The sequence below is a fragment of the Camelus ferus genome, chromosome 3 (assembly GCF_009834535.1).
Source record: "Camelus ferus isolate YT-003-E chromosome 3, BCGSAC_Cfer_1.0, whole genome shotgun sequence".
Lineage (NCBI taxonomy): Eukaryota > Metazoa > Chordata > Mammalia > Artiodactyla > Camelidae > Camelus > Camelus ferus.
In genome coordinates this window covers 99,070,758-99,090,414 of record NC_045698.1, presented here as the reverse complement: position 1 = coordinate 99,090,414, position 19,657 = coordinate 99,070,758, and the positions used below count along the sequence as shown (strand labels likewise).

General features: G+C 51.0%; 1 long non-coding RNA gene across 1 annotated transcript in view; it reads right to left on the bottom strand.

The window, feature by feature from the left end:
* Window positions 1-19,657, bottom strand: part of LOC116659805 — a 52,666-nt gene that overhangs the window by 17,596 nt on the left and 15,413 nt on the right. Inside the window, exons 3-4 of the long non-coding RNA XR_004315168.1 lie at window positions 12,135-12,225; window positions 10,508-10,732 (exon numbers count right to left, since the gene is read on the bottom strand). This is a non-coding gene — a long non-coding RNA (uncharacterized LOC116659805). The remainder of the gene's footprint in view (window positions 1-10,507; window positions 10,733-12,134; window positions 12,226-19,657) is intronic.

The window sequence follows — 19,657 nt, the reverse complement described above, 5'->3', positions numbered from 1 at the left end:
ACTTCTTTGCATCTCAGTTTACCCATCTATCAAATGGGGCTCATGCTCATTCTCCCAGGCTGGTGTGAGGATTGTGAGTTGACCAGAACCAGATGCAACAAAGTAGGTGTGGGGAATAAAAGCTGTGGGGCTCTCGAGTCCTTGAAGCAGGCAGAAGCAGACACCAGTTCTGGATTCTGGTCCCTTGCTTTGCTCCACATCTTCCCAAGGACCACAGAAACTGCAGGAATCAGCAGGGATGACATGCCAGGGACCAGGGCTCTGAGTGGGAATATGAGCTCTGGGCTCATGGGGAAGAAAGCGAGGAGACAGCTTGGACCATCTTACTCAGGTCTCTAAACAAGGCTTTCCTCCCCTAACCCATAAGGAATGGCCACTCTGGACTCAGTGGGGAAGGGTGGGTCTTTGGGTACAAGCCAAAGCCCTGCATTGGGGGAAAGATGGAGCTCTTCAGGGGCAGGGGAAGGGGCAGGGGCAGGGTGTGTCCTACTCACTTCTGTATCCTGGCCCAGCATGTGGCAAACAGGGTACATCCCTCAGAACCTGCCACAGCTAGAGGCAGCTTAGGATACATCTTAGTAGCCAGGACTCGGAAAGCGCCAAGGATCACATGACCTAGCCTGCTCTCTGCCCAAGTCCCACATCTTAGGCACACCCTGAGGCACGTGGCCCAGCACATGCTGGAGCCAACCGCAGCTCTAGCACATGCCCCTGCCCATCCTCCAGCTGCTGCCCTCCTCCCGCAGCCCCCACAGGAATCCCAGGTCCCATCTGCTCCCCTTCCCTAAATTTCCCCTGAACATCTGGACTGCTCCTGAAATCTGGCTTCTGGCTCCATCCAGAGGGAGCTTCCGGGGAAGAGGAGACTTCTGGGTCCCATTAGTTCTGAGCTGGAGCCAGAGAAGTTTCTGCCTGACCCCCCACTCCCAGCCTGCAGCTGCCAGAGTGAACAGGCCTAACGGGACCCTGGTCCCTATCTCCTACTCGCCCTACCCTTGGCACCCCCTCAGCTGTAGGGTTGTAACGTTCCTCTTCTCTCATGCACACATAACACACCCTATACAGCCTCTCCAACATCTGCCCAAAGGTCACTTCATTCTCTTGATGAAAATAATCGGAATGTATTTAATTTCACTGAACTGTACACTTAAAATGGTTAAGATGGTAATTTTTGTTATGTGTACTTTATCAAAAATATTTTTTTTGAAAAGAAACCCAAACCCCGAACCCTAATCTGCTCATGTCCCACATCCTAGGCACGCATTTAGCTTTGCATTCTAGACATAAAGGTTCCCAGAGCTTCCTAGCAAGTGCTGTGTGTGCTCCAGGACTGCACAGCCCAGAGCACGGGCTGCTCCTTCCCCTCCCCGCTCCTTGGTGGAGGTAGTGGGACCCTTTGGTCCAGGGCAGCAACAATTCTAAGTCCCGGTTCAGAGTCACCCAGCCTACGAATGACCCTCACCTATGTCCATATCTTTCCCCGCCGCCTCTCCCTTGCCTCTACCTCACCAGCTCTCTTACCCTCTGCAGGCAATCCAAGCTCGCTCTTTCTTTGTTTTGGGAGAGGGCCTCTCCCCGGCAGGATGCTCTCCATGGTCCTGAATCACCAGGTGGGGGCAGAATTACTTCCCCTTAACCTTGATGAGTGGGTAACTCCTGACCAACATCTCCAAGGCACATTGACCCAGGTAAGGAAGAAGATGATAGTGAAAGAGAGGGCAGTAGAGAGACAACAGAGACAGAGAATGTGGACACAGGGACAGAAAGAAAGGGATCAACATGAGGCTGCCATAGGAAGAAAAAGTGATTCCTGTTGTCCCTTCTAAGAAAGGCAATCTTCCCTCTGGATACTTGGATGTGGGTCAAGACCTCCTCCCCTATCCTATGCAAATACCAGAAAATGTACTAGCTGTCCCACCTTCCAGTTCCTTCTCTCACCTTCTATTTCCCTCCCCTCCTTAACTTGGGGTCCTTGTGTACTGGAGACCATCCCCAGCTCTGGCCCTAAAGCCTCAGCTGTTGCCTCCTCCCTGAAAGCTGAGAGGAGATCCCTGTCCAGACATCTACCATGCTGCATCCCTCCAAGAGCAGGCTGAGGGCGCAGAAGTCCTGTTCAGTCCCCTGAGAGTGGTGCCTCGCTCCCAGTGCCCTCCTGAGCAGAGGGATGCCTGCAGCCAGCACAGGGGAGGGAGAGTGCTTACAGATGGACCCAGCCCAGGGAGTCTTCAGGACAGAGACTGGAAGGAAGGAGCTGGGGAAACAGAAAAGAGTGGAAAGCAGTTTCTTGTTCTGTTATGGCTGTTATTTATTTATTCATGTATTTTTTATTAAGAAGGAGATGTCAGCCTAATGAGTGGGGAGTCCTGCTGGCTCTAAGGGGTGGAGCTGGGGATAATGGGGCACTAGCCACTTCATGTAGGGCTTCCTCTCCAGCCGCCAGGGACCCCCTCAGCAACCTGAAGTCCTCAATAGCACTTCCTCTATGCTGGCTCCTTCTCCCTCCACACTGCAACTCTGCTCCTGTCAGAGGGGCCCCAGCACACACCATGTCCTACCCACCACCCCTGGGTGGGATGTTTCTCTCTTCTCCATCCCTGCTGGGTTCTGGGGACACCAGAGCTGGGACTGGAGCCTCAGTAAGTGTCACTCCTCCTGTGAGGCGAGTCTCCTTCCCACACCCTGCTGACGAGACCATTCCCCACCCCCACCCTCACCCCCACCCCAGGCTTCCTCTCTTACTACAGAGCCAGCTCCCAGCCCTTGCCAGGTAGGGGAATAGACTAGCTTTTACCCCCTAGTCAGAGGCCACCCTAGTCTTCATCAAGGACAAGATTTTGCTTCACCTTCAGCTTTCAGTCAACAGCAAGCTTCAGACCTAGGTACACTTCGAGTCTTAAATCCAGCTCCTAATGGGGGGCTAAGCCTCAGATCTGGACTAAATCTTCAGGCCCTGGAAGTGGAGACAGCTACAGCCTTGTCTCAGCTCTGAAGCTCTCTCTAGGAAACTAGACTCAGCCCCAGATCAAAAACCAGCTCCTATGGTAGATCTAGCCTTAATCCTAGGTTGTATTTGCAAAACAGCCTCAGACTCAACCTCCAGCCTGAAGCCTAACCACAGGGTTTAGGGCAGTGAGGGAGCTGAAAACTTGGAAGCAGTGCCAATAATAGCTTGTTTGGTTTGGAGAATATGGCTGGGTGGGGGGGACAGCTGGTTGTTCCCTTTGGACCAGATCACTGTAGTTTTATTCCACTGCCCTTCTGCTTGTTGTAAGGACCTAGCTGAGGGCTCACCCCGAGAGTTTATGGAAAGGAGTGGGGTGGGGGGAGCCTCTGAGAGACTTTGACTCATGTGAGTACAAGGCCACAATTTCCATCAGATTTCCCTCAATGCCCAATAAAAGATGGACCAAGGGAAGTGATTTGTCCAGCAAACATCAGTACTGCCTTGCAATGTGCCAGGATCTGGGCACAGGGAGAGCATCCCCAAAAAGCCAGGTCTGTCTAAGGGCGGGTGAGAGCAGACCAGCATAAACACCTGAGCAGCACCTAACTACTGAGTAGGCATCTATGCCCAGACCTGTGCTTCTCAGATTATCTCACTGCATCATTACAGCCCTGCAAGATACACACTGCTATTATTCCCATTTTATGTATTAAATAACATTTTATTATTACAGAGGCAATACATGTGCATTGTGGAAAATTTTAAAACACAGCAAAAAGATAAAAAGAAAATCATCACTTTTCTACCATTAGTCACACCTTCCTGTACATCCCTCCAGATCTTGTTCTTACATATAAGTATCTTTTTACCAAAACGTAATCACTTTATACACACATGCTGCTTCATCATCACCTTTTTTCAGTCAACAATCTCCACCTTTCCATTTCAGTAAATTTTCATCCCTTTAAATATCCAGACCATATACAAATCTCCCCAATTGCCCCCCAAAAGTCCTTTATGGATGGCTTGTCAGAATCCAATACCTGGCCACACGTGGCATCTGATCAGTATGTGCATTAAATTGCTTAAGATTGTGCATTCCCCCATTTTTTTTTTCTCTGCCACTGACCCATGAAACATCCAAGTCAGTTTTGCTACAGAATATCCCTCCTTCCAGATGTCTAGTTACTTTCTCGTGCTGGTTACTTTCATTGTTCCCAATAAACTAGAAGTTAGATCTGAAGGCTAGAATGATTCAAGTGAAATGTCTTTGTCTAGAGCACATGGGTGGTGATGTCATGCACTTCACTTCCCACCACATCGGAAGACACATAACATCTCATTCATCCACTCTTAGAGATGCCCAGGTGAAAAACCAGCAAATGATAGTTATGGTTCTCTCAGCTCTTGGCTTCCAGAAAGTAGTGTTTGTGGGTTACTCTGGCATCAAACAAATGCCAAAGTCCCCATCAACTATTCCTCTAAGAGTTTTTAATGCCAATCCACAACACTTGTCTGATTTTTAAAGATGAGAAAACTGAGACTCAGATGGAGGAAGAGAGCTAGGCAAGTTCACACAATCAGCAGATTAGGACTCTGACTAGAAACCCAGTTTTCGTCCTCTCTCCCATTATACTGAGCTTGGTGCACAGGAAGTACCGGGTAAACATCTGAATGCATGGAAATCTGCAGGGAAGGGGTTTCCCTCTTTATAGACAAGGATGACCAGAGGTGGATAAGGTTCTTGGTGAGGCCCAACCTGGGTCTGAGTGTTGATGCCAATAATGACGCTGCCAGCAAAGAAACTTTGCACTATAAGGCAGCCCATGCTAAGCGCTTTATCAGCCTTAGCTTCTTTGATCCTCTCAACAAACCAGCAAGGTATGCACCATTACTACCCCTCCCCCTACTTTACAGATGAGGAAAAAGAGGCTCAGAGAGGTAAAGCACTCGCCTAAGGCCACACAGCTAGTGATCAACAGAGCCACGATTAGTTCTTCTGACTCCAAAATCCAGGCAATTTACCCCTACCCTGACCTGTCTTCCCAAGCTGGTCTCCCTCCTAGGCTTAAGGCTGGAGCAAGAGAGGCTTTGGGCCACCTCCTTGCAGGGGCTGTTTCTGACACTGCCCACATCCTCTGTGGCCATGTGTCAGCATCTCCTGGGGCAAAGAGGGTTCCCTGGGTCTCCTGTGCTGCCCTCTACCCACCAAGTACCTCTCTCCATCTATGAAACTGCCAGAATCTGACCTGGTTCCTCCAGCCTCTGCACCCAGTTAATCCCTTCTAAGCTCCATTCCCCTCGCCCCACCTCCCCTAAGCCCACTCTAGGGCTTTAATGCCCCCATCAGAGCCCTTCACACATGCACATTAACCCACAGTTATGAAACACTTCCTTTTTCTCACTTTTATGCAGTTGGACCCCAAAACCACCCTTTGAGGGAGGCAGGGATCATGTGCTCCATTTCACAAAGACAGACATTGAGGTTTGTTGAGCCCAGAACTGCCACGCCCCTCCTGCAGTCACATTTTCAAGGCAGGACCTAGGCCCTTGGGCCACTTCAGAAGATAGAACTTCGCTGCTGTTTGGAATGTGAGGCTTGTCCCTGGGAGGGGCCTGTGGCCTGAACCCGTGTGAGCCTGGAGCAGAGGTGATGTGGTCAGTCTCGCCTCCTCCAGCCCTGTCAGGGAGCACGTCTCTGAAATGTCACCAGCACTGAGGGCATCGTGGGAAATGTCAACAAATGCTGACTTGGGTCCCTTGGCAGAGGGCGGAGCCAGCCTTCCTCTGCAGAGCCTCCCTCCATCAGCAACCTGTTCCCAGCAGCAGAAGAAACAGATGCCAACAGATGCCAATTGTAGCCCAAGTCCACAATTCTATAAACGTGGGAACTGACAGCAAGTTGATGATTTTTTTCTTTGGAGACATCGAGGATTAGTGATGGATCTCCACCCAGCCAGCTCCCACTCTCTCTTATTGCCTATCCTCCTCCAAGCCCTGGAACCTGCACCTCCTTTAGTCAAGATGCCGATTTCCAGCAGTGGAGGGAGCAGAGGGAGGGCCTGTGAAGCAGTTTAGGGCCCTGGGCCCAGCACTGAGGGCTGCAGTAAGGAGAACAGCTTGAACCAGCCGCCTCGCCGGCCTCTGCCCTCCCTACCCACTCACCGCACTGACACCTGGACCAGGCTCTTCCTACCGCCTCCAGAATAGAGAAAATAAAGGTCCCTGCTGAATGGCGGAGCGTGGGCTGAGGCAGCGACACAGTGGTCTCCATGTACTCTGGAAGCCACCACCCTCTCCAGGCTCTGAGTGGCTCGTTCTCCTGCTGTCTCTCACCTTCTCTCTGTGGGAGCCTCTCCCTCCATCACCCTCCGTATCATAACCAGGGAAGGCTGCTTCTTGCCCCAACCCAGGCGGTCCTAGTGAGGCTTCATCCATTCATTTTCACCTCTACTGGATGCAAAGGACCCTGCATCACCATCTGTCCCCAGGGCCCTAGGGAGTCTAGATCCTCTGTTTCCAGCTGCAAACCTCGCATCCTTCTCTGTCCTGGCCCCCTCCCAGCTGTAGTGTACAGTGCACGCTGAGTCCTCTCTGGGCTGCATCTGTCCATTGGCACTGAGAACAGAAGCCGAGGAGGGGAGAACCTGGCTCTCTTTGTGCTTACCCACCAGGCCTGCCACGTCACAGGGACACAGTAAATACTCACAGAGGAAATAAATACTGAGATCCCATTATCAGGCCTGACTGTGCCTAATAGTCTGCACTTCTGCCTCGAAACGCTTTGAGGTTGACCTTCCCCAAGGACTCTAAGCTTCCTGAAGGCAGGGACCATGTCTTTCTGATTCCATTCTGCATCCTTAGGGATTAACTCAGTACCTGGCCCACAGCTGGCACCTAATAAATCTGCATAGTAGGAAGTATGTGAGTGGGTGGATGGAGGGATATATAAATGGATGAATAATCTAGGCAGGTGATTTTTATCCTCTTCTTATGATGAGGAACTGAGACTCAGAAAGAATAGATACCTGGAAAAGGCTTCCCAGATGTTAGATGGTAGAGTCAGGATTTTAATGCAGGAAAAGCTGGCCCAGGAGGCTTGGAGCTACTGACCGGGTATAGGTGATGAGGGTGGGGTAGGGAGCTGGATGCAGAAGCCTCAAGGCTGCAGCCCAGGCAGTGGAGCCTCTGCCCAGGAGGAAGGACTTTCCTGGAATTATCCTGCCTCCAGGTGGAGAAGTAGGGAAGCCTAATTGGTTTTTTGAGCTCCTGAAGCTGGGTCCATAAATCATGGCTCCATTTAAGACACGGGCGCCTCCTCTCTGGAGACCTGGGCGTGACTTGATACACATTCCCAGTGACGTGGGGAGGCTTGTAGCCGCCACGTGCAGGTGCCTGTGCCACCCTTTCCCAGAATAGAAGGCACCACCACTCAATAGGACGTGCCAGTCTGGTGCAGTGTGTGAGGTGTGCAGCTGGCAGGAAGAGCAACGGGGGAGGAGACCTGGGAAAGGCAGCGAGCCCAGAGTGGGAGGGTGGGAGCCAAATAGCCTTCTTTTGGTGAATTCAATCCCATTCACTGTTTATTGAGTGCCTACCTTGTGCCAGACACTGTGCTGGGCGCTGAGGCCCCCGGGATAGCTCAGATGCAGGAGAGAGAGAGGGAGAGGCAGCTGGACAGACAATAATCACAACACGGGTGATAAATGCTTGAGAGGGATGTACAAAGTGCTCTGGGAGCTCAGAGCACCAGGCCATTAATTCTTCCCCTGGTGGAGAAGGATTTGGAAGACTTCATCGAGGAGGAGGTGTTTCAGCTGGGTTTGGTCAGCTCAGAGGTTGGCAGAGGGAAGGAAGGGCATTTCAGGCAGAGGTGAGCATGTGCAAAGGAAGCAGGAAACTTCTGGATGGCTGGAGCGGAGTGGAGGCAGAGGACAAACTGGACAGGGAGCCTCGGGCTAGAATTTGCAAGGCCATGAATGGTCCTACTAGAGAGTTTGGACTTGATCCAGTCGTGGGCAAAGCGGAGCCATTGAAGAATTTTAAACAGGGGTGTGACAGGACCAGATTTGTGTTTCCAAAAGCCTTCTCAGGGGGAGATAGACTGAACCAGGATGGTGGCCAAGGGGCAGAGAGAAAAGAATGGATTCTGGGGACGTTCTGGAAGAAAATGGACAGGACTTTCTCCTCCCTAAGTAATTATTTTCAACCTTCTTGCTTTTCAACCCAGGCTCTGGGTTCCCCTGGGGAGGAGGGCCACTCCCTCCTTTCACGGTCTGATGCAGGCGTCTGCATTCACAGAGCTGAGTTATAAGGTCTGACTGACTGACGAGAACAGAGCAGCAGAACTGACGAGAACAAAGCAGAGCCCTGCTCTGAGGATGAGCTGGTGACTTCTCTCCAGCCCAGTCCACAAGCCCCAGAGCAGGGAAAAGCTTAGCCTGGGCCAGTGGGGAAGATTCAAGCAGTCCACCACTCCCTCTCTTCCCTTCTCTCCCTCTCCTCCCTCTCCCTCCCCCAGAGCCCAAGCTTTCTTGCTGGGAGGCTCTCAGAGCCAACAGAGCTGTGGGTGAAATGGTTCGGTGGCTCCAGCCCAGCTGCTACCATGGCAACCAGGCTGCCTGCCAGACCCACAGTCAGGAGCAGGCCCCGCTTTCCTGCTCCAGAACTACAATTCCCAGAATGCAAAGCACCTGGGGCTCTGAGAGAAAACCACCACCTAAATGGGTGTCCAGCCAGAGGCTTCTAGCTTGGAAGAGGACACACATGGGCACCCCCAGGGGAACACGGTACAGAATGTGGGAAATGGAGTGGAGGGAGAGGGCAAGGGATATTTCTAGGGGAGGCCTGGGAACCCCTTCTAGTGGTGGCCCAGTAGACATCCCAGAAGAGGTAATGGTTACAAGAAAGTGCAAAGGCTCAGTGTGGGTACGAGTCTTGGTTTCACCACCAACCTGTGGTGTTGCATAAAAACTTTTGCTCAAAAACTGTCCACTACTCTCATTCTCCACCAGCACATTCATGGTCTGAGCCTGGATGGCTACAATGCTTATTGCTCTCTTTGCCTCCACTCAAGCCCCTCCCTTCCTTCTTCGACTGAAGCCTGAATGACCTTTTCAAAATGCAGTTCTGATTATATCACTGCTGCCTATGTCTGCCCCCCTGCTGTTTAAACTCTTCAATGTTTAAACCCTTTGCTCTTAGATGAAGAAATAAATTCCTTACCTCACTTGACAAGGCCCTGCACAGTCTGGCTTCTGCCTGTTTTCTAGCCTCCCCATTCACCTCACACACTCCAAATTTTCTGGACTTCTAGTAGAAGCCATGCTCCTTCCTGCCACAGGGCCTTCGCACATGCTGTTCTATCTCTGCAGAACACATTCTTCCACTCTTGCTCTACACAACTTTCTCTGTCTCAGAGAACTATGATCTTCTCAGAAAACTTCCCTGACCCACTGAACTTGACCAACCCCCCACCTTTATGTACTCTTGTTAGCACTATGAGCCTCTATAAAGCACCTGTCACAGTTGCAGTTTTACAGTAATTTGTATGATTATTTGACAGCTATCCATCTTACCACCAGATTGCAGCCTCTGTGAGAGGAGAGTAAGTGCCTTTCTGCCTGCCACTGCATCTCAGGGTCTAGCACCATGCCTGACAAATAGCAGATGCTCACAAATCATTTATTGAAACAAATGACTTTGTCTAAGCCTCAGTCTACCCAGCTGAGTGCGTACCATGGGCCAGAGATACAGAAGTGGACCAGACCCACAGGTGTGGTCCCTCCTGCCGGGGAGTTCACAGTCTAATTAGGAAGACAGACACTGAATATATAATGATGCAAGTGCTGAGGGTTGCAAACAGCAAAGAATGTAGAGGCTTGGTAGCCCAGAGCCAAGGAATCTAGAAAGACCCACCAGAAAAGAGAGGTAGTAGTTATCAGATGAACAGGGTGGAAAAGTGTAAAAGAGCACTACAAGCAGAGGGGCAGCATGAGTGAGGGTGCTACTGAGGCAGAAGAGAGCATGCAGTGTTTGAGGCATGAAGTAAGGCCAGAGCTGCCGGAGCATAGAGTGAATGGGAGGTGGTGTTAGCATCAGCTATATGGTTTGATTTTACAGGGCAGAAGTGGCATCACATGAGCTATCGTTTGAAACTGGCTGGCCCTTGTCTTCCATACTCCTCCCCTCTGCTTCAGGCCCAGATGGAGGTCCAGCATCAACATATCCAGGTTGTCTGACTGCTCGGCACACTGTCCTTAACCTCTGAGCTGTATTTCAGGTGTTCTGTGTGGGCCTTGCCTGTGTCTGGTATGATGGAGCTGTGACATTAGGGGGTTGTGTGTGTGTGTGTGTGAGTGAGTGTGTGTGTGTGTGTGTGTGTGTGTGTGTGTGTGTGTGTGTGTGTATGGGGGGGGCATATGCTAGGGGAGCAGTCAATCAATCCTGGAGCATACACTGCTGACAAGTCTGGGAGCGGGGTGTCCCTTGAAGAGGCAATGAGGTTGGCCTGGGGCTTGGGGATGGGTGCACAGCTTGCCTGGGAAATGAGGCATAACTTACCAGCTGCAGAGGCTTCTATGGGTGGGGAGCAGAGGCCCCTGGGCACGGGGCAGGGAGGGCTCTTTCTCTTCCTCACATCTGTTGCTGTCCTCCTCTTCCTTTCGGGTCTTGGTTCAGGGTGGGGAACTGTCCCCAGCTGGCTGAGTCTTTACTTTCTTTCCTTTGAATTTGGGGGCTCCCCCATAAGTAGCTCCCAGTACGTGGGTAAAATGAGGTGGCACCTGGCTGGAAATAATGGATGTTAGCTTCTTCATTCCACAGCAGCAAGTATTCCAATCACTACCCTTCCAACACACGCACATGCACACATGCACTAAGCAGCCAAGATCTCCAGTTCAGTTGAGATCTCCCTGGAGCAAAAGCCCCAGTTCACCCATTCCCCAAAGTAATGTTTCTCAAAAACATGATCCTCAGACCCACTGCATCAGAATCACATGGGATGCCTGTGAAAATCCAAGTTGCCAGGGGACTCTGGTGCAGTGGTTCACAGACCACATTTTGAAAAGCATTGTCCTAGAGGACACCTAATTCTGTCTGCATAACTACTGAAGCATTCCCTTTCCCAGAAATGTCTCCCCAAACACAGCCAGTGATGGTATCCTTGACGATCCAACCGTAGACTATTGACCCTCCCCTTCAAGGCCAGACCTCTGCCAGAGGGGCAAGCCAGCCCTGCCCTTCAGCCCTGCCACATCATGCAGTCAATAAACATTCACCAAGGACCTACTAGGTGCTAGGTGCTGGGATCATGGGAAGAACATGGTGGCCATGACCCCTGCCCTCATAGGTCTTCTAATTTAGGAGTGAGGACAACTATTATAGAAGCAAATAAATAAGCAAGATAATAGCAGAAAGTGCTATGAAGATGATGCAACAGTGTTATCTGAAAAAATTCCCTGCTTAAATCTGGGTTCAGGGAAGGTCCTTGTGGAGAATAAGGTTTTGGAAGTGAAAGAAAAAAACCCTTGCTGTCCCTTTGCTCTCGTTTTTGTCTCTCCCTTTTTTCTCTCATTTCTTTTACCTTAGCTTGGTGTTCTGTTTTTCTGGTTAAACTCCCTCTTTGTCTTGTTTCTTCTCTCCTCCTCTGCTTCCCTCCCTCCCTCCCTCCCTCTCCCATTGCCTCCCTCTTCTTCCCACTCCACCTCCCTCTCTGCTGCTGCCTCCAGAGAAACAGAAGAAACCAGATCCCTCTGCCTCTCAGGCCAGGCAGCAATAATTGAGCTGTGGGCTTGCTCAGCAGCTGGACCTGAGAGCAGGGTAGAGGAGGAGAGTGAGGTCAGAGGGGAGCTGGAAGCGGAGAGGAGCTGGAGGGATGGGGCAGGGAGGGGCCTCCGGGGGATGAGGACACTCAGGGGGCTGGAGGTGGCTGCTGAGCCAGGTAATCTAATCAGGGGTGAGTCATAAAGATCGCTCACTCCTGTGCACAGGACTGGCCTAGGAAATCACATTAATTTGAAGAGGGTGTAAAATCCACCGAGATTCCCCTCTCTCCACCACACACATGAAGATAAACTGTCCTCAGCCTCCAATATGATCTTACAACAGCTTGTCAGTGACAAAACAGCCTCAAATCCTCCCATTTATCAAACGGCCAGTCCTGTTAGCAGCTTAAAAGAGACATAATTACCTGCGGCCTTTTGTGTGATTCTTTATACTAACGCCACTTCCTTCTTCCTGGCAGAGTTCCAGAACGTGAGCTCAGAATTCATTCCTGGTGACTGGGGAGATCATCAGAGATGTTAAAGTTGGGGACAAGAGGGGATGGTTGAGGTGGAGCATTCTGCACCATTGTATGTGGGTCAGCACCATGGACAGGGACAGGGCTGGGAACCTGGGAGTGGTGGCCTGGATGGTGCAGTGAGGGGCCAAGCCTTTACAGAGAGGGCAGTGGAGCCTCAGCCCATGGTGCATAAGCACTGATACTGAGGACAGGGCATAGAACACCGCTTGGCCTGTAGATCGGTAATTTGGGTAGAATGCTCCACACTCAGGCAGAGCCAGGAGTCCCTTCTCTTGACTTCAGAATGGCTGACACATTTTGGGTTTTCATGACTTCAGAATCTGCCATGCTGCCACCAAGGAGAATAATAATGCTAGTTAGGAAAAGCTAACATTTACTGAACGCTTGCTATGGGCTAGGCTCTAAGTTCTCTAAAGATATAATCTTAATGTAAACCTCATGTAAATCAATTATATGATCCCATTTTATAGATGAAGAGGTGAGTGTGGCTAAGTCACATTCCAAGGTCATCCAGAGCTGATTTAGACTTGTGGTGTGTGGGCTGGGCTGCTTCTAAGGCAGGCTCTGGCCATGAGAGATCAGTTCTGTGGCTCTGGGTTGGTCTCTCTCCCTCTCTGCACTTCTTGCTGTTCCTCAGGGAGCTGTATCAAGGCAGATCTCTGCTCTCACAGCTTTGGGGAGAAGGATGGGAGAACCACATGATGAGACTTTGCCCTACATGAGAATAAGGCCTTCTGAAAACTAGTGTCTCTCTCACCAGGGCTGCTCTACAAACTACCTCCATTCCCCTAGCCCCTCCCTCTCTCTGCTCTTCCCAGGTCCCTCACCTCCACCCATTCCAAGAGGCCACTTCACCCTCTTCTCCGACTTCCCAATGCCAATGTCCTTCCTGCTACTAGCTTTCCCCACACTCCTTTCCCTTTTCCAGCAGGTTCACAGGAATCCTACCCTGGGAGGAAACCACCCGAGTCCATTTGGAAGCCAGTTAAAGAGGCCGAAAGTGAGATAGACAGCAAGAGACAGATGAAAGATGGACTGAAAATGAATTTTGAAGCACTGTTGAGTTAATGATTGTGGTCAAATCCTGTTGGGAGACAAGGCCAGGATTAACCATCTGGGAGTATCTCACAGAATTTCTAGAGCTCAGCTTTAACTCTGCTGGCTCCCCCTACCCACCAGCCCTCCATCCTCACCTCTCTCCTTTCCTATGCTGCCTCCTAGACTAGCATTCTCTCTCCCACCCCACCCAGCTTCAGGGCATTCATCACTTGGGTTAGTGATTTATCAAACGCTACGACAGTCGCTGCTTGGCAAAAATCAATCTATGAAGAATGGGACCAACCCAGGGCCCCCTGTTCTCCTGAGCCCCCACCATCAATCTGCCCCAAAGGAATTCAATGACTCCAACATCAGCATTGCCCACCCCTGACCTCACTCTTACCCCAGCCTTGGGTGGGTCTCTGGATCCCTTCCTGTCCTTAGAGAGAAGGGAGAGAGGGAAGGAGGACAGAAGTAGAGAAAGAGAGAGAGAGAAGTGAGTTAGTGCCTTCTCTTAGATGTTTATTTTGTTGATTTTAAGTGAGAAAGTCCCAGCTCTATTAAATGCAATCAATACTTGGCCCAAGAGAAGCTTCCCTTCTCTGAGACATTTGAAATCTGGTCAAATCATTTTGCCCCAATACAAAGTAATTTATCAATTTCAAAACCCTTCTAATCAGAGGCTGTGGAGTCCCCATTTCTACCTGCAGGACACACATGTGCACACACAGAGCTGTGCACAAACTCCTCTATTCTCTCTACAAAACCCCCTCCCTCTCTCCCCCCTCCCAAGGACTGCAGAATGTCTTCCCCTCAGCTCAGCCTCCAGGCTGGGTGCCATCCTCAGTATCTCCAGCCCAGCCTGTGTTCTCCTAGCCTGCAGTTCTGCAGTGTTCAGCCCTGGGAAGGTGGTGGTAGGCACAGGCCCAGCCACAGCACTCTGCTGAGTGCACTCCTCCTTATCTGGTGAAACAGCCAAATTAGGGCGATTCCTGTTCAGACAGAGCCCAGAACTGGAGCCCCGAGGGGCTAGAAGGGGCTCAGAGTATTTCCCTAGGACCTTGGCTCTAGTCTCCAAGGGGAAGCAGGCTCAGCTGGCTGGAGCGGGCTTTGCTGGCTGAACCTGGGGATGATGTCACAATACTCCCCTGCCTCTGAAGCTGTGATTTTTGCCCTCCAGGACAGCCTGTGTCTAAAGAGAGATTGCAACAGTGGCAAAATCACCTTGCAACTCACCCGCCTGCTCCCAGGAAGAGTTGCTGGAGCCGTTGCCACTCCATTAGACTGGGTTCTTGGTGGGCCTTTTGTGACCACCAGCTGCAGTGGCCAGACAGGCCACTGACCTATGGGGAGGGGCCACCCACTGAATGATTCAAATGCTCTCCCTACAATGGAAAGAAAGGTGAGGAAAGCGAGCCCCCAGGGCTCTGAACAAAGTGATATTAAACTAGAGTGAGCACAGAGCCCTACAGCTTATGAGGCATTTTAATATTAACTGTCTATTCTGTAAGAATGCTGGCGGGTAGGTATTATTCTATTTTTTACTGGGAGAAACCAAGGTTCAGAGAGGTGGAGTCATGTGTGCCAAATGACACAGAAGGTCAGTGATTAACTTGGGTTGCCAATTCAAATTCTCTGAATCCAAATTCTAAAATCGTTCCACATCATTTCTTCATTCATTCATCATATAAATATTGAGCCTCTTTCTTATGTCAAACATTTAACTTTCCTCATGACAATCTAAAGTTAGGTGACATTATCCCCTTTCTAGACTGGGGAGTAGAGACTCCATGGGGAAGTGATCTGCTCAAATAACACAGTATAAATGAGAGATGAAAGTAGATTAAACCCCGGTCTTCTGACCTCAGATCTGCACTCTTTCCCATTGCACCACACAGCATATCAGAGAGAGAGCCATGTAAAGGAGCCATGTCTCTCCCGGATCCTACAAACCGTCTCAGAACAGCAGCTCCAGTCCCAGATCCCCAGCATGACTGCAGGTAGAGATTATGAACATCATTTCTCTGGGAATTTGAGAAGACAGTAGAAATACGGCACCAGGGGCCATGCTAGCTGGAGGTGGTTCCCAGTGCTAAGTAGAGTAGAGAGGCACAGAGATCCAGGGCTGAACCCTGCTGGGAGACAGGTGGAAACAGAGAGTTATTGAGGAGATAACTGAGAGAGCAGCTGACTTCTGGGAACTACAGTGCCCATTACGGCTTGGATCCCCCAACCCTACCCCACTAGGGCTGAGGACTGCCCAAGCATCCTCCAGGAGGAGATATCCCCCCTCAAAGAATGGCTGCAGTACCCACCGGCTCCAGATTCACCCTGATAGTATCCCACATTGAGGGATAAAAGCACCTCTGCAAATTGGAAAAATAACTAATGTGCTACTCCTGGACCCTGCTGCCTACGAGTGGAGGGGGCTCTTCTGGGTTAACCCAAGAACTGGGAGGAATCAATCCCCTGAACAACAACCCAGAGCAGCAGCGGGGAGAGGCTCCTCGCCTGGTGGGGGTGGAATTACATTTCCTACAGGGTATTCTCGATGTCGCCTCTCATCACCATAATATTTACATCAAATGCAAAAGGCCTCCTCAGAAAAGAACCCTGAGGTTGTAAATGCCAAATCCAAGAATGTCAGCAAATGCAAAAGATCAGGTTCTTGGAGCAGCAGTCTCTCCCTCCCCTCCAGGCAATGCCTGCCACAATGCCCCTGAGGGAGGCAGGTGGGCTTCTGAGCAGCCCTGAACCTCACCCAAGATCAGGAATGGTCGGGAGCATGCAGAGAGTCCAAGGGCACCCATCTCTGGTCCTGGGATGCCAGGCAGCTTTGTCTCTTCTGCCTGGCTTCATGCAAAGTCTGAAGAAGTGTGTCCATATATACTCCCTGTGCAGAATCAGAGACCAGGACACCTCATGGACAGAAAGACAGGGGAACTCTCTTCTGTGAATCCCAGAGCCTCAGTAATCAGGCCTCAATGTGGTCTGCAGCCCAGTTCTCTGCCCAGTGTGCCCCTCCCTCCTCCAGCTCCACCCTTGGGGCCCAGGGAAGCTTTTCTGAGGTGATGTGTCCCTTGAACATGTATTGAGCACTCACTAAGCATCATGCCCTGGGAATACAATGGTTAACACCTTGTACAGTGTGTGTTCTCAAGGGCAAAACACAGTGAGCAAGTTATTGTTCATTAATTGTGCAATATTGTTCAATAAATAACTCCAGATGCTGTGAAGTGCTGTGAAGGAAAGAAACTGGGATGAAGGGATAGGGAGGGAAGGAGTGAGACGACTGTTGCCTGGGGAGTCATGGAAGGCCTCTCCAGAGAGGTGGCATTTGACCTGAAGACTGAGGAGGAGCCGCCCCGGGAAGATCTGGAGGGGAGGTGTTCCAAAGGAGGGAACAGCAAGTCCAAGAGCCTGGAGAAGAGGATGAGCACACGTGCAAGAACAGAAAGGCCGGGCAGCCGGGCAGAGCCAGTGACGGGGAGCGGGAGGAGATGAGGCTAGACGACAGGGTCTTGCCAGCCATGGAAAGGAAAACGATTTCATGCTGGAGGCGCTGGGAAGCCACGGGAGTGATTTAGGGAGGGGATGACACTATCTGATGTACATTTTTAAGTTTTACTCAGATTATAAAAATCTTGGTCTTTTTCCAGCTTCCCAACTTACTTGCTGTGTGATCTTGGGCCAAGATCCTGCACTATTAAACCTCAGTTTCCTTAAAAACTTCTTGGGGAGTCAGAAAGATGACATGAGTTAACATGCCTAGTATGTCTAGTTGAGGACCTCGTGTCAGTAGGTGCACAATTAATGCCCCATATTGTGTCTCTCCCACTCTGTCTGTCCTCAGAGCTCTAGCCTAGGCCCCATCTCTTCTCAGCTGTCACACACTAAGTGCACCCAGGGCCTAGCTGGGGTCCCAGAGCAGGGGAAGTTCCTTGTTCACTGGCATTAAGACCACCTGAGGTGGGCCCAGTGTCCCCTTCACCCAGTGCCCCAGCATTTGTCCCACTCCTTGGGCTACAAGAGATCAAACTGCATAGGACTCCCCAGGGATCGCCAGTGGAGTGGCCACTGGATGCTTGGGCACATTTGAATGCAGACACTCTGCATTTCCATGTCCCTTGCTGCACCAGTTGGGCAGACACAGCATCCAGGGGAAAGGTTATCACTGCTACCCAGGGTTGTGCTCCTCTACACTCATCTGCATTCCTCCTCAAGTCCTTTGCACAGAATTTGCCTGGAGAAGGGTCGGGGAAAGGATGGAAACAATGAGAAGAAACAGATTATAAAGGCCTTTGTCAGGCCGTATGGAGACTCCACCAGGGCTGAAAGCATGCGAGGTGACCCCATTTCTCCCTCTGTAGCCACTCCAAAGTGGGGAGGGGCTGGCAGCAGCTGTCTGGGTCCACACATCCACTTGACTGTCCTCAAGGAATAAGGTGCTTCTCCTCCCTCCCTCCCTCTACTGGGCTCCACAGAAAGGACACAATGAGGTTAATTAATTGCTCAGAGAACATTCTTTGGAAAGAAGGGGCAGAAGAGCTCTCATGTCTGGGAGCCAGAGGGTCCTCGACACAGCGTTAGCAGTGAAGTCCTGCCAGACACAATGGGGGTGTAGAGGGCAGGGTCGGGGGTTGTGATGGCAGCAGGCAGGCACAGGAAAGGAGGAGGCAGCAGAGGAAAGGGATGTAGAAGAGGCCTCAGAGAACAGAGAAGCCCCTAATACTGGAATGTTTGGGGAGCCCACAGGAGGAAGAGTGTCTGGTTGGGTAGGGATGGCAAGGCCTAGGTTGGCTCAGCCCATTGTCTTAGGTGAGAAGGACGAAGAACACAACCCAAGCCACAGGCACTTCCTCTCCCTCCTGCCCTCCACTGAGTCTAAAGTCAGGCCCTCCCCCATTACACCTGCATTCCATCCCCAGCCCCAAGCCCTGGGAGATCTTCTTCCTTTATTCTTTTGGGGATCAGCTCACCTTGTTACCTGTAAGGGGCCCTACTTCTCCACTCCCAGCTTCTCAGAAACTTTTGTAGCCCCAGTGAGGCCCTCAACTCTACTGTGAACTTTACAGGCAGGGCCACTTAGCACCTCCACCAAACCCAGAGGTATCAACATAGGGCAGGCTGGAAATAAGCAGAGAAAAGCTGGTGCTCCAGGAACCCTGAGGGTACTGACCAAGGTCCTGAACAGCCTCAATTCCTTCCACAGAAACTTGATTAATTCTTCCTATGCATCCTCTCCTCCCATCACCACCCATACATTTACTCTGCTGCACTTACAAGGCTTCATCCTGAACGTGAACCATCTAAGGGCTGGTTAGCCATGTAGCCGATCTCAAGGAGCTCCTTTAGGTTACAAACCTCCTCCTGAAAGCAGCAGCCTCAGCCCCTCCCTTCCCGTCCTTAACACTGGCTCCGTCTGTTCCATCAGCCCTGTCAAGGACAGCCCCCTGTGTTCTGACCACGGCAGCAGCTGGCGGAGCCCGGGGCTGCACTTGACATCCTGATCCAACCATATTCTCAGAGAGGAAGCAGGTTGGGGGCTCCGCATGCTTGCACACACCTGCACATACCGTGCATACACTCATACCCTCAGTGTCAGCCTAGACCAGAGAAGCGGTTCTTAGATTTCCTGGGTCAGAACTCCTCTGGTTGTGATGAAAGCCAGGCACTGTCTCTTTCTGGAAAAATGCACACGTACCCAACTTTTGCATGTCCTCCCAGGAGGGCCTGGAATAAGGGTGGCCCTTTCCTTGATTCCTCCTCTGAGCAGCAACACTTGTCTAGGGCTCAGGGTTCCCCTAAGAAGATGTTTTCCAGGCAGGTGTGTATTTTGCCAAATCACAGGGAGCCCTTTCATGGGCTAGTTTTGAGGACTCCCCAAGAGCACAGAGGCTGGGCTAAGGGGCATAGGAATCTGAGCCATCTCGAAGGCCACCTCCAGCTTTCAAACTGGAGGACTGAGTTCTCTTCCACACATGCCTTTTGCTAACCAGTGAAGTCCAGGCACCATCCTCTCTGCCTTGGGAGGCTCTTTCTGAACTAGGACAGGTAAGCTCTGAGTGCCTTGTGTCTACCTGAGTCACTACATAGTCCGACCAGGTTTTTGTCATCCACAGTGAGCACCAACCATTTAGACAAGAAACCTGGGTTCTGCGTGGCTTCAAAACGTGCTGTGATCAGGCACAATCCCACTGCCTTGGGTTTTGCACATCTGCAGACCATCCAAACACAGGCACTGACACGTAAAACACACACACACAGGTTAAGACACATACAAACTGTGTGAGAGTGTGGAGAAATCCACAGATCACAAAAGCAGAGGAAACATGCACAACTCCAAAAAGCACATGAACACACAAACTATT